Raw genomic sequence first — 13,568 nt, forward strand, 5'->3', positions numbered from 1 at the left:
ATGAAGAAAAATCATGCCCCTAATGTAAAAAATACTCATGTCGTATCCATTGCATTTAGAAAAGGGAAAAGGAGGAAGGCACCTTCCCAATATAAGAGGAAAAGGAAGGCCCATGATGGAGGGTCTAGCATCGGGTCCAAGACAAATCCTAACTTTGATCTTCCTATAATCAGTGATCCAAAAGCTGCCACTTTCGTCCATTATGGAGAAAAGGATCATTGGAGAAGACGCTTCCCTAAATACTTGCAGGAATTGAAGGATGGAAAGATCAACACATCCTCATCAAGTATTTACACTATTCAAATCAATAATACACAACTTTCTCATTCATGAGTTCTTGATATAGGATGTAGTTTCCACATTTGTTCTGATTTGCAGGGACTAAGCAAAAGTGAGGAGGTGGAGCATGGGAAGCTCAATCTAATCATCGGAAATAGGCGATCTTTACCAGCCACCAAGATTAGGACTTACGGGTTTGTGCTTAGTAGTGTTGTTAGAATTGATTTGTCAAATTGTTGCTACTCATCAAGAATGACATGAAACATTATTTCTCTCCATGCATTATTCAAAAAAGGTTTTAAATATTCTTTTGATAATGACATTGGTTGAATTTCTACTTTCAAAAATGGTGTTTTTATATTTAAAGCTTCACCTTGTAATGGAGTGTATGAAACTGTGCTTTGTGTTGATAACTTAGTCAATAATTTGTTTCATATTGATTCGTCCAATGGTGTGGACAATGCATGTTTTTGGCATTGTCTTCTTGGGAATATAAACAAGAAGCACATTGCCCCACTCCAAAAGGAACGAGTGTTGGAATCATTTGATCCCAGGACAGATGATGAATGTGAATCTTCTCTTTAGGGCAAGATGACAAAATCACCTTTCACTGGAACATGTGAAATAGGTGAAGGGTTATTGGACCTCATCCATACAGATGTTTGTGGCCTATTTAGATCCACCATGAAAGATGTCAATCGATATTACATAACATTTACGGATTATTATAGCATATACGGTTATATCTACTTCATCAAACATAAATCAGAAACCTTTGAAAAGTTCAAAGAGTTAAAGCACGAAGTCGAACATCAATTTGGAAGGAAGATAAAGATGTTTTAATCCGATAAAGGTGGTGAGTATCTTAGTATCGAGTTCCACGACTATCTCAAGGAAAGTGGAATTGCTTACAATTGACTCATCGCAGAACACCACAACTTAATGGTGTGGTTGAGAGGTGTAATCAAACCTTACTAGATATGGTTCATTGCATGATGAGTTGAGCTTCTCTTCCTATTAATTTATGGGGGTATTCCTTAGAGATAGCCTTCCATATCATGAATCTTGTTCCAACAAAGAAGGTTGGAAAAACACCTTAGGAGATGTGAACATGGAAAGCTCCCTCGCTTGCACATATCAACATCTAGGGTTCTGAAGCACTCGTAAGATGAGAGACTCATAACAAAATTGAACCCAGATCAGAGGATTGTTATTTCATTGGCTACTTAATTCCTTTGGATATTTGTTCTACAGACCTAGTGAGAACGTGGTTTTTGTTGCTCAAAGATGAGTCTTTTGCAAGAGTAAGCTAGTATTCAAAGATGATAGTGGGAGTGCTATTGTTATTGAAGAAATTCAAGAGTCATCCAATGAAGGAACCTATGACAACACTAGTACTCAACCTGAGGAAGAAATTCGAGTTGATCCAGTAGAGAATTCATTGACCCTTCAATGATCCAGTATGGTTTCCATATTACCTCAGATGGTGTTACGTTTATCAGTGATAGAACACTAGTAAATTTGGATGAGCCAGCTAAACTACAAGAAAGTGATGGTAGGGCATCAGGCTGCTAAATGGAAGGAGGCTATGGATAGTAAGATTCAATCCATGTATGATAACCAACTGTGGAATTTGGTTGATCATTTACCTGGTCGAAAGACAGTCGGGTATAAATGGATATTTAAGAAGAATACTGACATGGATGGGAAGTAGACACTTTCAAAGCTAGATTAGTTGCAAAGGGCTTTACTCAAACCCAAGGGACTGACTATGATGAGACCTTTTCACAAGTAGCTAAGATAAAATCTATCAGGAGTATTCTTACAATATTTTCATTTTATGAAATTTTGCAGATGGATGTTAATACTTGCTTCCTAAATGGGAAGTTGATTGAGGACGTCTATATGAGTTAGCCAGAGGGTTTTGTAAATGCCAAGTTTCCTGATAGATTGTGTAAGCTTGAGAAATCCATTTATAGATTGAAACAAAGAGTTTAGGTTCTCTAGAAGTGAATATGAGTCATGCATATATGTCAAAGCTAGTGGGAGTATAGTGACCTTCCTAACGTTGTATTTTTATGACATACTCCTTATAGTAAACAACATTCTAAATTTGTAAGAAATGAAGTTTTGGCTTGGAAATTTTTTCGCTATGAAACATCTAGGGGAAGCTACCTATATTATGGGAATAAGGAATCATCCAGATAGAACGAATCATCTTATTGGTCTTTGTCAAAGTACATGTTTGGATAAGATACTAAATCATTTCAGTATGGAGAATTCAAATAAAAGAGAATGCCTATTCATAGTACTATTAAGTTGAGTCTTAAAGTCTCAGTACTGATGAAGAGATAGCTGACACGAGTCAGTTCCATATGCTTCGGCTATAGGATCAATCATGTATGCAATGACATGTACTTGCACTGATGTGTCTTATGCTTTAAGCATGGTTATTCGATTTTAGGGAAATCTTGGCAGAGTTTAATGGACTGCGTTGAGGAATATTCTTAAGTATATTTAAAGAACAAAATACATGATCCTAGTTCTTGGCGGTAGTGTGTTAAGAGTGAATGGTTACAGTGGCGCCAACTTTCAAACAGACCGAGACAAATTATGTTTGTAGTATGTTGGGTGTTCTTATTAAATGGGGAGGTGGTTACTTGGAAGAGTTCCAAGAAAGATACTGTGGCTGATTCCACCTGTGAGTCCGAAGAACTTTATCAGAGATCTTGGAGTCATTCCAGCTATTTGGGAACCAATGGAACTCTTTTTTGATAATAAAGGTGTGGTTGCTTTAACAAAAGAACCAAAGGATTATTTCAGATCCAAACATATCAATAGAAAGTACCATTATATTCAACATCAGGTAGAAGGACATCTTCTAGTGAAGAGAGTATCATTAGAGGATAATGTTGCAGATCATTTCACAAAGTCTTTGTGAAGGATCAATCATTACCAACATGCTAGGAGCATAGGTTTAGCAAACGATATTAGTTTTAGTAGTTAGGTGACATTTTGAAACATATAACAAAATAAATGTAATTGATTTAGTGAATGTATTATAGAGAATTATTTATGTTTATCATACTACCTTATTCAACTATTTATTCTTGTGTTTCTTTTTGCATGTTTATACTTCCTATGTAATTTGAATTGTTTAAACTTTCACAGTTGTTCATACTTTTGGAGGTAAGTAGTGAATTGAGATTGTCATGAATTGATTGTAGATTGTCGATTGAGGTGAAGACATTGCAATTGGATTTGCTACAATATTCATGAGTACTTTAAAAATAGAGATGTTAAGTATTGGATAAACCCACGCTTAGAGATTACTTCATGGATCTTGTCACGAGTAATTCTAAAATGATAATATCTTTTGTTCTTCAAACGGGGATACACAATTTGTAATTTATGAATCTGTTGTGTATTGGTATTACCTAAACACATTAGTAAATTGATGTTATAAAATGTAGTATCATATATGATTTTGTGAGTAAAAATTACAGTTATCTAGTCAAATTTTATGCGTTACTTTTTCCCTAACAGGAAAAGCGATATCTTTGGGTCCATAGATAATTTGAATGTTGACCTTATAAGTGTTAGTCTCAACCACGGCTAATTGATTTTTTTAATTGAAGTCAAATAAAGTCTTTACAAAATCAGGAAATTGAGAAATATATTCTTAGAAAATGAGATTGATTCTGATCCATGTCTCGTGTCCATACGATATCTTGAATAATGAAGGAATAGTTGATCGATTATATTAGGGTTGACGGCTGAGTTGAATCATAGTTTGGTAGTGGCTTAGGAAAGCGCGATTTTCTGTTTACTTCAAGGTCTATACATATAATTGTAGTTATAGACTTATCCTAGTGGGATATTGTTGAATTATGGTGTCTAAGACAATAACTAAATTGGTATATTCTTGAAATAAAAGCAAACTCCTTTTTGGGTTGCCCTAAGAACTAGCAACTAAGAAGTATTTCATTTGGAGAGAAAGGATAATTTATTAATATATTATATGATTAATTAGTAATAGTTATAATTAATTTAGAATTAATCAGAAATTAATTGGAATTAATTTTGGGATTAAATAGAATTAATTGGAAGTATAGGGACTGAGCTATAATTATTTAATAGTTGAACTAGAGAGAGATTATTGAAACTCCCTAGCATGGCCGGTTTTGGCTCTGGGTTTAGCATTTCTAAAATGCTCCTTATTGATAATTAAAGAGTTGGATAATTGCCATATTTGAGATATTATTATTATATTCAAATTAGGGTTATCCAAGGTTTTCTTATTAACTATAAAAAGGACCCTAGGCTTACATATTGTCGTCCACTTTTTCTAAGCCTCCTAGAGCCAAAATTTTGCTCCTCTCTCCTCTATCCTCTTGTGTTCTTGTTGCTAGGGTTTTGATAAAAACCATTAGAGGCATCATCTATTTGATGATAGGCTTTCCAAGTTCTACCACTCAAAGATTGGTGTGATTTGCTTACAATAACAAATCAAAAGGTATGTAACTCGATACTTTGCAATTTCCGAATTACACTAGGGTTATGCTAGATTTAGTTGTTCATTGTATCTTGCTATCACGGTGTATGACATAGATATTTTATAGGATGCATGTGCACTATTAATTATTAATTGTCTTCCTTATTGTACACATTTGTTTTCTATAAACCCATCATAGATTGGTTAAGATTTAGCTAGTTCCACAAAAATGAAAGTTCTATTACTCTCTAATACAAGAAATTTGAGAGAAAGAATGTCACAAACGGAGCCCGTATGGGGAATTTTTATAAAATCATTTATGGATGCCCCTGTTAGGCCAAAAGATAAGAGTTAAAACTTGTCAAAACAGCCTAAAGGAGAGTTGTAGTACTAGTCTAGAGCATCAAATGGGTATAAAAAGGGTTAATATCGGAGCTTGCACGTCAGAGATAAAGATTTTACAAAGGGCGCGTTTGGTAGGGGTAACTCGGGCAAGAAAGGAATAAAGCATTCATACAGAATAGCCAGATCTTTGGTTGGTTGGAGTAAGGAAAGGATATCTTCATTCAAAATGGAATCCCATTCCCCCTGAACACGGGGTTTTCCTTCAAGGGGGTACTCCCGATTTTTTTCATTCCATTCATGCTCTACTACTCATCTTCCCATTTTGCCCCTGCTATCTATCATGAACACAGAAAAATCAGCTAGATATCAATTGATTTCCCTCCAAATAAGAAATAAATTAGCAACCATAATCTCCAAAATCGCATAAAATCATCCAGGCATGGCAGCATATCGTCTCTATATGGGGATTCATTTGACTATTCTTTCAAGATTTCTTTCAACTTGCTGTGAAGTTATACTCATCAAGACACATCATTTGAAGGTTAGTATCTCTCTAACTTTATTTTTTATCTAATTTCTGAATGTGTTCTATTTAGTGTGTTTTCTTCTTTCTGTGTGCCAATAATGTCATATAATCGGAGCTTTAAATTATCGTTTGCATGTTTTATAAATATGATAAGAAATTTTGAATTTTGTAAAAAGGGGTTGAACATATGTTATGTATATGCATGTAGATTTGTTGGTTTTTTGTTTAAACATCGAGTTTGTCTTTCATACACTCATGTTCACATGATTCCACACTGTGCAATAACACACACACACACACACACACACATATATATATATATATATATATATATATATATATATATATATATATATATATATGTTTCTAAAGCAATTAGAGAATAGAATGTCAATCTTCAATCTTCCATCCAGTTTCTAACTTAATACCATAATTTGAAGATAAGTGTTGTCTGTAATTGCACCCATCCAGGTCAAATAAACCTTTGTTGCCCAAAAACACAAATTCTAGTAGACTAATTTAGTACCACCCTACATCCTTGACATACCCTAATGAAGACAAACTGACATTTTTGATGTAGATGATTGAGAGCTGACATTATGTATTGTAATATTTGAAGTTATAAAATTCTAGTAAATAAAAGAGATCAATAGAATAAATTAAAAGAATAAAGGATCTCTTTTTGAATCGTGAAAAAATGGATGTGTGCAACAACAACATTGATGTCTCCCATTTGCAATGAATCTTTAAGCTCTTCTGAATATTTTTCTATGTTTCAAGTTCATGCTTTTGTTTTTTCAGCAAGCAATCAGTTGGCTTCTATTTGACTTTTCAACTCTTCTATAAGAGAAATCCATTTTCTCTCTTCTTTATTTAGCTTAATTTTCTCTTATTCAAAGCTCTATTCAGCACTCTCCGTAGTTGCGTCTTATTGACTACTCATAAGAGTTTATAAAATTACTTCACTGCACAATCGAATTGGGTTCTCAAATAAGCCTAAAATCAGCAGTTTTATCTGTAATAAATTTTATATGTTTCAATAGTTCATTATGTTATAATAATTTACTACTATTGCAGTTATGACTCGCCTTAAAATGAATAGACGAAAAAAGAACAAAGAAGGTTGTTTCATTTAGTACATTGTGGATTGAGATAATCAGTTTGGTAGATTGGTATTTTCAACTAGTGAGTATTATTATTGCCATACATATATTTATGTGTCCAACTAGACCTCACTACAAGATGTTATACCTAGAGAGAAAAGAGTATATGTAAAGATTATTGTACAAAAGTGATGAGACTTCTATACAACAATTAAGAATGAATAGGGTGACGTTTGTTAAGCTTTGTCGTATGGTTGAGATTAATGGCAAGTTAAAGGCCTCTATGTATCTCCAAATTGACGAACAAGTGGCAATATTTTTATATTTTTTGGCCCACCATGTGAAAAATCATGTAGCGAAGTTTTAGTTTCGTAGATCAAGAGAGACAATTAGTAAACATTTCATTAATGTACTCAATATTGCTATTCAGTTGGAAAAGAATTGTTTAAGAAACCCAAGCCTATATCAGAAACGTCAATTGATGAAAGATGGAAATGGTTCTAGGTATGTGATTTGCTAGACTTGAGTGTATATAGATTATTCTTGGTTTGTATTATAATTTTCATAAATATTTAATTTGGGCTATAGGGATGTTTAGGAGCAATAGATGGGACACACATAAGTGTAGATGTACCAGATGCAGACAAACCTAGATATAAAAATCGAGAAGGAGAAATTACAACGAATGTACTTGTTTCTTGACTCCTGATATGTAATTCATTTTATGTTTACCAGGATGGGAAGGATCTGTTACAGATGGTAGAATACTACGTAGTGCAATGCTTCGAGAAAATGGGTTACAAGTTAGTAAAGGTAACTATTATCTTGTTGATGTCGGGTACATGAATCGGGAAGGATTCCTCGCACCATTCAAAGGTCAAAGATATCATTTTAATACTTGGTTGAATGACCATCAACCAGAAAAGGCTGGGGAATATTTTAACATAAAGCACTCAATGGCAAGGAATGTCATAGAATGTTGCTTTGGGTATTAAAAAAAGATGGGCTATACTCAGATGTCCGTCATTTTATCCCATTCGGACACAAAATAAAATTATCCTTGCTTTTTGCCTTCTACATAACTTTATAAGAAAGGAATTGCCATATGATCCACTTGAAGATGATGACATTATTGACACAAACAATGATAAGGACGATGAAGATCTTAGAGATCTAGGCATAACAAATTTCTTATTGTTACATTAAGTACATTGTAATACATTTTTATGGAATTTTAGTAATATTATGTCTACAGTTATGTTGTGTTTACTACTGAATTGTTATATATTTAGTAAATGTTTCTATAGTTATTTATGTATCATTTTTTTAATTGTCAAGGTATGGAGTCAAAAATTCATGGTGATAGGGGTCCAGGAAAAAATAAAAGGAAGTGGAATGAGATAGAAGATGAGAAACTTGTTGAAGCTATGGTTGAGATACGCAATTCAGGTTCTCACTTTAAATCTGACAATGGTTTTAAGCCTGGGTTATTTGGGGCGGTGGAAATCCGACTTGCAGTCTCACTTCCCAACTCGAGAATAAAAGCAAAACCACATATCGAATCACGTATAAAAACTTTGAAGAGCGATTGGTCTATTGTGCATGATATGATGTCATGGAATCATGGAACAACAAAAATGGTTTTGGATGGGATTATGAAAATAAGATGCTTGAAACTCCTCATTCTGTTTGGCAAGCATATGCTCAAGTAATGTTTTTAGTTGAATGATCTGAAACTATTTTTTGTAAGCATTTTTAGAATTATGTATTATTTATATATTTTTGGATTTTTTAGGTACAGAAGAATGCAACAAAATAGAGAGGCAACAAGTTTCCTCATTACTGGGACCTATGTTTAGTATTTGGAAAGGATCGTGCTAATGGAAGAGATGCTCAAACAGCAACATATGTTATATCTGAGATAAATAACGAACAACGGGAGCCTGACGATTGCATGAAAGGAATTGGAGACGAGTTAAAGGATATAGATGTTGATGCTCCCATGAATAGTCCTGCATATGCTCATTCTAAAGTATATTTGAGTACAATACGAAAGAGAAAAAGAAGAAATAGTTGGGATCCTTTGATGACTAGCTTGAAAGATTCTACATATATAATTGGTTCAAAGATTGATAATGCAACAAGTAGCTTCAATGCAGTTTTGGAATCGAGAGAGATAGAGAATACCTACGTAAAAACATTATTCTTAGACGAAAAAAGTTGTTGGTTTAATTGACTGTGATTGTAACAAGGATGTTCGTATGCTTTGAAAGAATGATGAGTTGATGTTAATATTCTTTACGATTGAGGACGAAGAAATTTTTTAATGGGTAAGGGACTTGCTTGAAGATGATGTTTGACGTTATTTATATGGTCTTCTTTATGATATTGTAGTTTGTTAAATTTTGAAAATTAAGATAATTTTAGTTTGTTAGTGTTGGTTAGACTTTGATATGTTTTCATGAGATATAGTCTTTTATTATAAATAAAAGTTCTTATTTATATAAACCATTTACGTTTTATGATAGTTTTGTTATTAGTTCAATTAATTTCTATGTATTACAATAGAAACTATAATTTCCAAATAGATAATGTTGAATTTATTGAATTCTATGAATTTTGTGTTGTACGTGTATTTTTGTCATTGTAAATTATTTTTATTCCATTACTTTCTCTTCTGTGTAAATACCAAACAACATGGATGAATGAATTATTCTATTCCATCAAGCAACCAAACGTGACAATGGAATGGTAATGAACCATTCCATTACCTCATCCATTCCATTACTTTGTTAACTCCATTCCTTTGTCATTCCATTCCAACGAACTAAACACACCCTAAGGTAGATATCCAATGATGCATCCACAACCCACAACCTAATCCAAAAACCTGACCCGTCAGGATAGGATTCACATTTGCATTTTGATGGCTTAATGTTGATGTGGAGCTTTAAAATTTTCTCAAATTTGTACAAAAATTCCTAATAAATCCAAAATAAACCCCCATGACTTCTTTCTGAACCACTTTCCTTTAAATTCTAAAGCATGATGCTTATATATATATATATATATATATATATATATATATATATATATATATATATATATATATATATATATATAATTACAAAAATGGTACATGTGGTTTACCAAAAGTCACAAAGTCAGTCCTTACTAATTTTTTTTGATGCAAATGGTCCTTGTGGTTTGCAAAACTTGCACATATGGCCCTTTTTACTAACTCCGTTAGTATTCAGCCATTAGGGTAAGGGCATTTTAGTCTTTTCAGGTATAAAGGGACTAAATTTGTGATATATGGTAAACCATAGGGACCATTTTTGAAAATTGTTTTAAAAATTATGTGGCTGAATGATGGGGGGGGGGGGGGGGGGGGCGATCGAACCTTAGACTTTCACCTATTAAATGGCCAAAGCCTTAACCAGTTGGGCTGCACATATATTTGGTTTATACTATTCAAATACTAATTTATATAATAAGTAGCACGTTAAAACATAAGTAATAAATAAATTACAAAAAATACTTTTTTTACTTATTTTTTTTAATAAAACAAATGTATTTTCGTATTATAAAAAAAATTACAAACAATTTGTATGCATTTTTATGTATTTATTTTACATAAAAACGTATTTTTTTGTCTCTAAAAAATACGGTTTCGTAAAAATTATATATATATATATATATATATATATATATATATATATATATATATATATATATATATATATATATATATATATATATATATATTTAAAAAATACGTTTTCGTAAAATATACTTTTTTATTTCTTTAAAAAATATGTCTTTGTATAACAAATACATTTTTGTAAAATATATTTTTGTTAATGTGTTTGAAATAATAATAATAATTAACACCGGTTTTACAGCTATCGATTCAAAAGAATTTATAAAATTTTTTATGTCATGAGTAATGTTAATTATTATTATTTCAAAGACATAAAAAAAATATATTTCATAAAAACGTATTTGTTATACAAAAACGTATTTGTTATACGAAAACCTATTGTTTAAAGATATAAAAAAATATATTACGTAGGATAAAAAAATGTATTTCGTAAAATATATATATTTCGTAAAATAATAATAATAATAATTAACACCGTTTTTAGAACTATCGATCCAAAAGAGTTTATATATTCTTTTATTTCATGAGTAGTGTTAATTATTATTATTTCAAAGACATAAAAAAATATATTTTACGAAAACGTATTTGTTATACAAAAATTTATTTTTCAAAGATATAAAAAAAATATTTTATAAAATACGTTTTTATATATTAAAACATATTTTTTAGAGACATAAAAATATATATATTTACGAAAATGTATTTTTTAAGGATATAAAATATATATATTTTACGAAAAAAATTATGAAAGACAAAAAAATACGTTTTTATGTAAAATAAATACATAAAAATGCATACAAATTGTTTGTAATTATTTTTATAATACGAAAATACATTTTGTTTTATTAAAAAAATACGTAAAAAAATGTGTCTTGTAATTTATTTATTGCTTATGTTTTAACGTTCTACTTATTATATGAATTAGTATTTGGAAAATATAAACCAAAAATACATGCGGCCTAACTAGTTAAGGCTTTGGCCATTTAATAGGTGGAGGTCTCAGGTTCGATCCCTCCCCCAATCATTCAGCCACATAATTATTTTTTAAAACAATTTTCAAAAATGGTCCCTGTGGTTTACCATATATCACGAATTTAGTCCCTTTATACCTGAAAACAAAAATGGTCCTTGTGGTTTACCATATATCACGAATTTAGTCTCTTTATACCTGAAAAGACTAACATGCCCTTACCCTAATGGCTGAATACTAACCAAGTTAGTAAAAAGGGTTATATGTGCAAGTTTTGCAAACCACAAGGAGCATTTGCATCAAAAAAAATTAGCAGGGACTAACTTTGTGACTTTTGGTAAACCACAGGGATCATTTTTGTAATTTTGTCTTATATATATATATATATATATATATATATATATATATATATATATATATATATATATATATATGTGAGCTTAAGGAATATATCGGTGTTCTGTACCTAAGCTTATATATAGAACTCACCAAACTATGTAGCTTTGATCTATATATACCAAACTTATCATGATCTTTCACTTACTATTCTTTCTTAATCACATGACTTGCTACGTTTCTAATCAAATTTATGTTTTTCCTATCTTCATTGTGTCTAAGAACTTAAAGCACTAAAAATCATGAGCATTTAATCAACCCTACTAAATTTTAAATAAAAACTAATAGAATAAAAGATAAAAGAAGAACATGCAATAACTCAATCAAGGTTTTCACAAATCATTGGATATTGTTTTACAATTGAAGGACAAAATGTCAAATACAATTGAAGGACAAAATGTTTGAGTTATATATTCATTAAAAAAAATATTGGTTTTTTACTTTCCCTAGAAACATCGATGAATTTTTTGCATATATATATATATATATATATATATATATATATATATATATATATATATATATATATATATATATATATATATATATATAATATTTTTCATTCTATAATTTAACTCAATCCAATTCTATTATATTAAAACAAAATTAAGAGAAAATGAAATTGGATTTGTTTTGTTTAAAACTAAGTCGTTCAAAAGGTTCTAAGAGTCACATATTCAGATTATATATATATATATATATATATATATATATATATATATATATATATATATATATATATATATATATATATATATATATATATATATATATGGAGCGTTCAATCGAGAACATTTGAGAACAAAAATCATACTTTAATTTGCAAGGTGGCACTTTTGTAAATAAATCAAAAACTATAAATAATATTCATATAAATAAAAAAAATAGTTAAAAAGAATTAAAAAACTCATTAACCTACACCACTCACCACCCACCACCCACCAACCACCAATCACCAACACCTACAACCCACAATCCACTACCATTACAAACCACACATTACCACAACCACCACCCTACCCATCACCCACCAAAACCACCACCGCCCGCCTAGTACCGCCCACCAACCATCACCATCTACCCATCACTACCCACCACCACTATCAACTGCCAATCACCATAACCTACAACCCACTTCCACCACTTACTCCCTATCACCACCACTCACCTCCACTACCCGCTACCACCCATCACCACTGTCACACCCTCGAACCAGGACGGCAGAAATCTCCGGGGCGGATAACTTCATTATATTGTATCATGACAACTGAATATATTTGAAAACATAGCAACCAACATCATACATTAAAGATACCAACATACATTGTTACAGATTGTATTTGTTCACAAATTTACACAAAAGTGACATAAATGTTAATGTTCCAAAATGTAGCTAATATCCAAAATCCATAGCCCGAATACCTGCTCACTGAGTCCCTGAGAATACAAGTCTTTTGAAAAGCGTGAACTAAAAAGTTGGTGAGTTCATAAGCATATTTGTATAAAAAAGCTTTCTAAAATCTTTGATTTCATTAGTTTGTAAAACTCCACAAAGTCTGATATTTTCTGTGAAAAATGATTTGTAAGACTTGTTCCAAAACTGTGAATAATTGCATGTGTGTTCTTTGTGTTCTTTTGTTCGTAATTGAAAAGAGTGTGTGTTCCCAGAAAATCTCATATTTTATGTTTATGAAAATTTGTAGTCTTAAAACCCTAAGACTGGAGTGGTGATAGTAAAGTACAAAATTGAAGCATAGTTTTATATTTTATAAAACCAGTGAAGTGTATAA

General features: G+C 31.2%; 1 pseudogene; it reads left to right on the forward strand.

The window, feature by feature from the left end:
* The first annotated feature begins 8,088 nt into the window (after nucleotides 1-8,088).
* Nucleotides 8,089-9,108, forward strand: LOC145065614 (uncharacterized; annotated as a pseudogene).
* Nucleotides 9,109-13,568: the final 4,460 nt, after the last annotated feature.

The sequence above is a fragment of the Lactuca serriola genome, chromosome 8, assembly GCF_051521515.1.
Source record: "Lactuca serriola cultivar US96UC23 chromosome 8, Lser_US96UC23_V15, whole genome shotgun sequence".
NCBI classification, from domain to species: domain Eukaryota; kingdom Viridiplantae; phylum Streptophyta; class Magnoliopsida; order Asterales; family Asteraceae; genus Lactuca; species Lactuca serriola.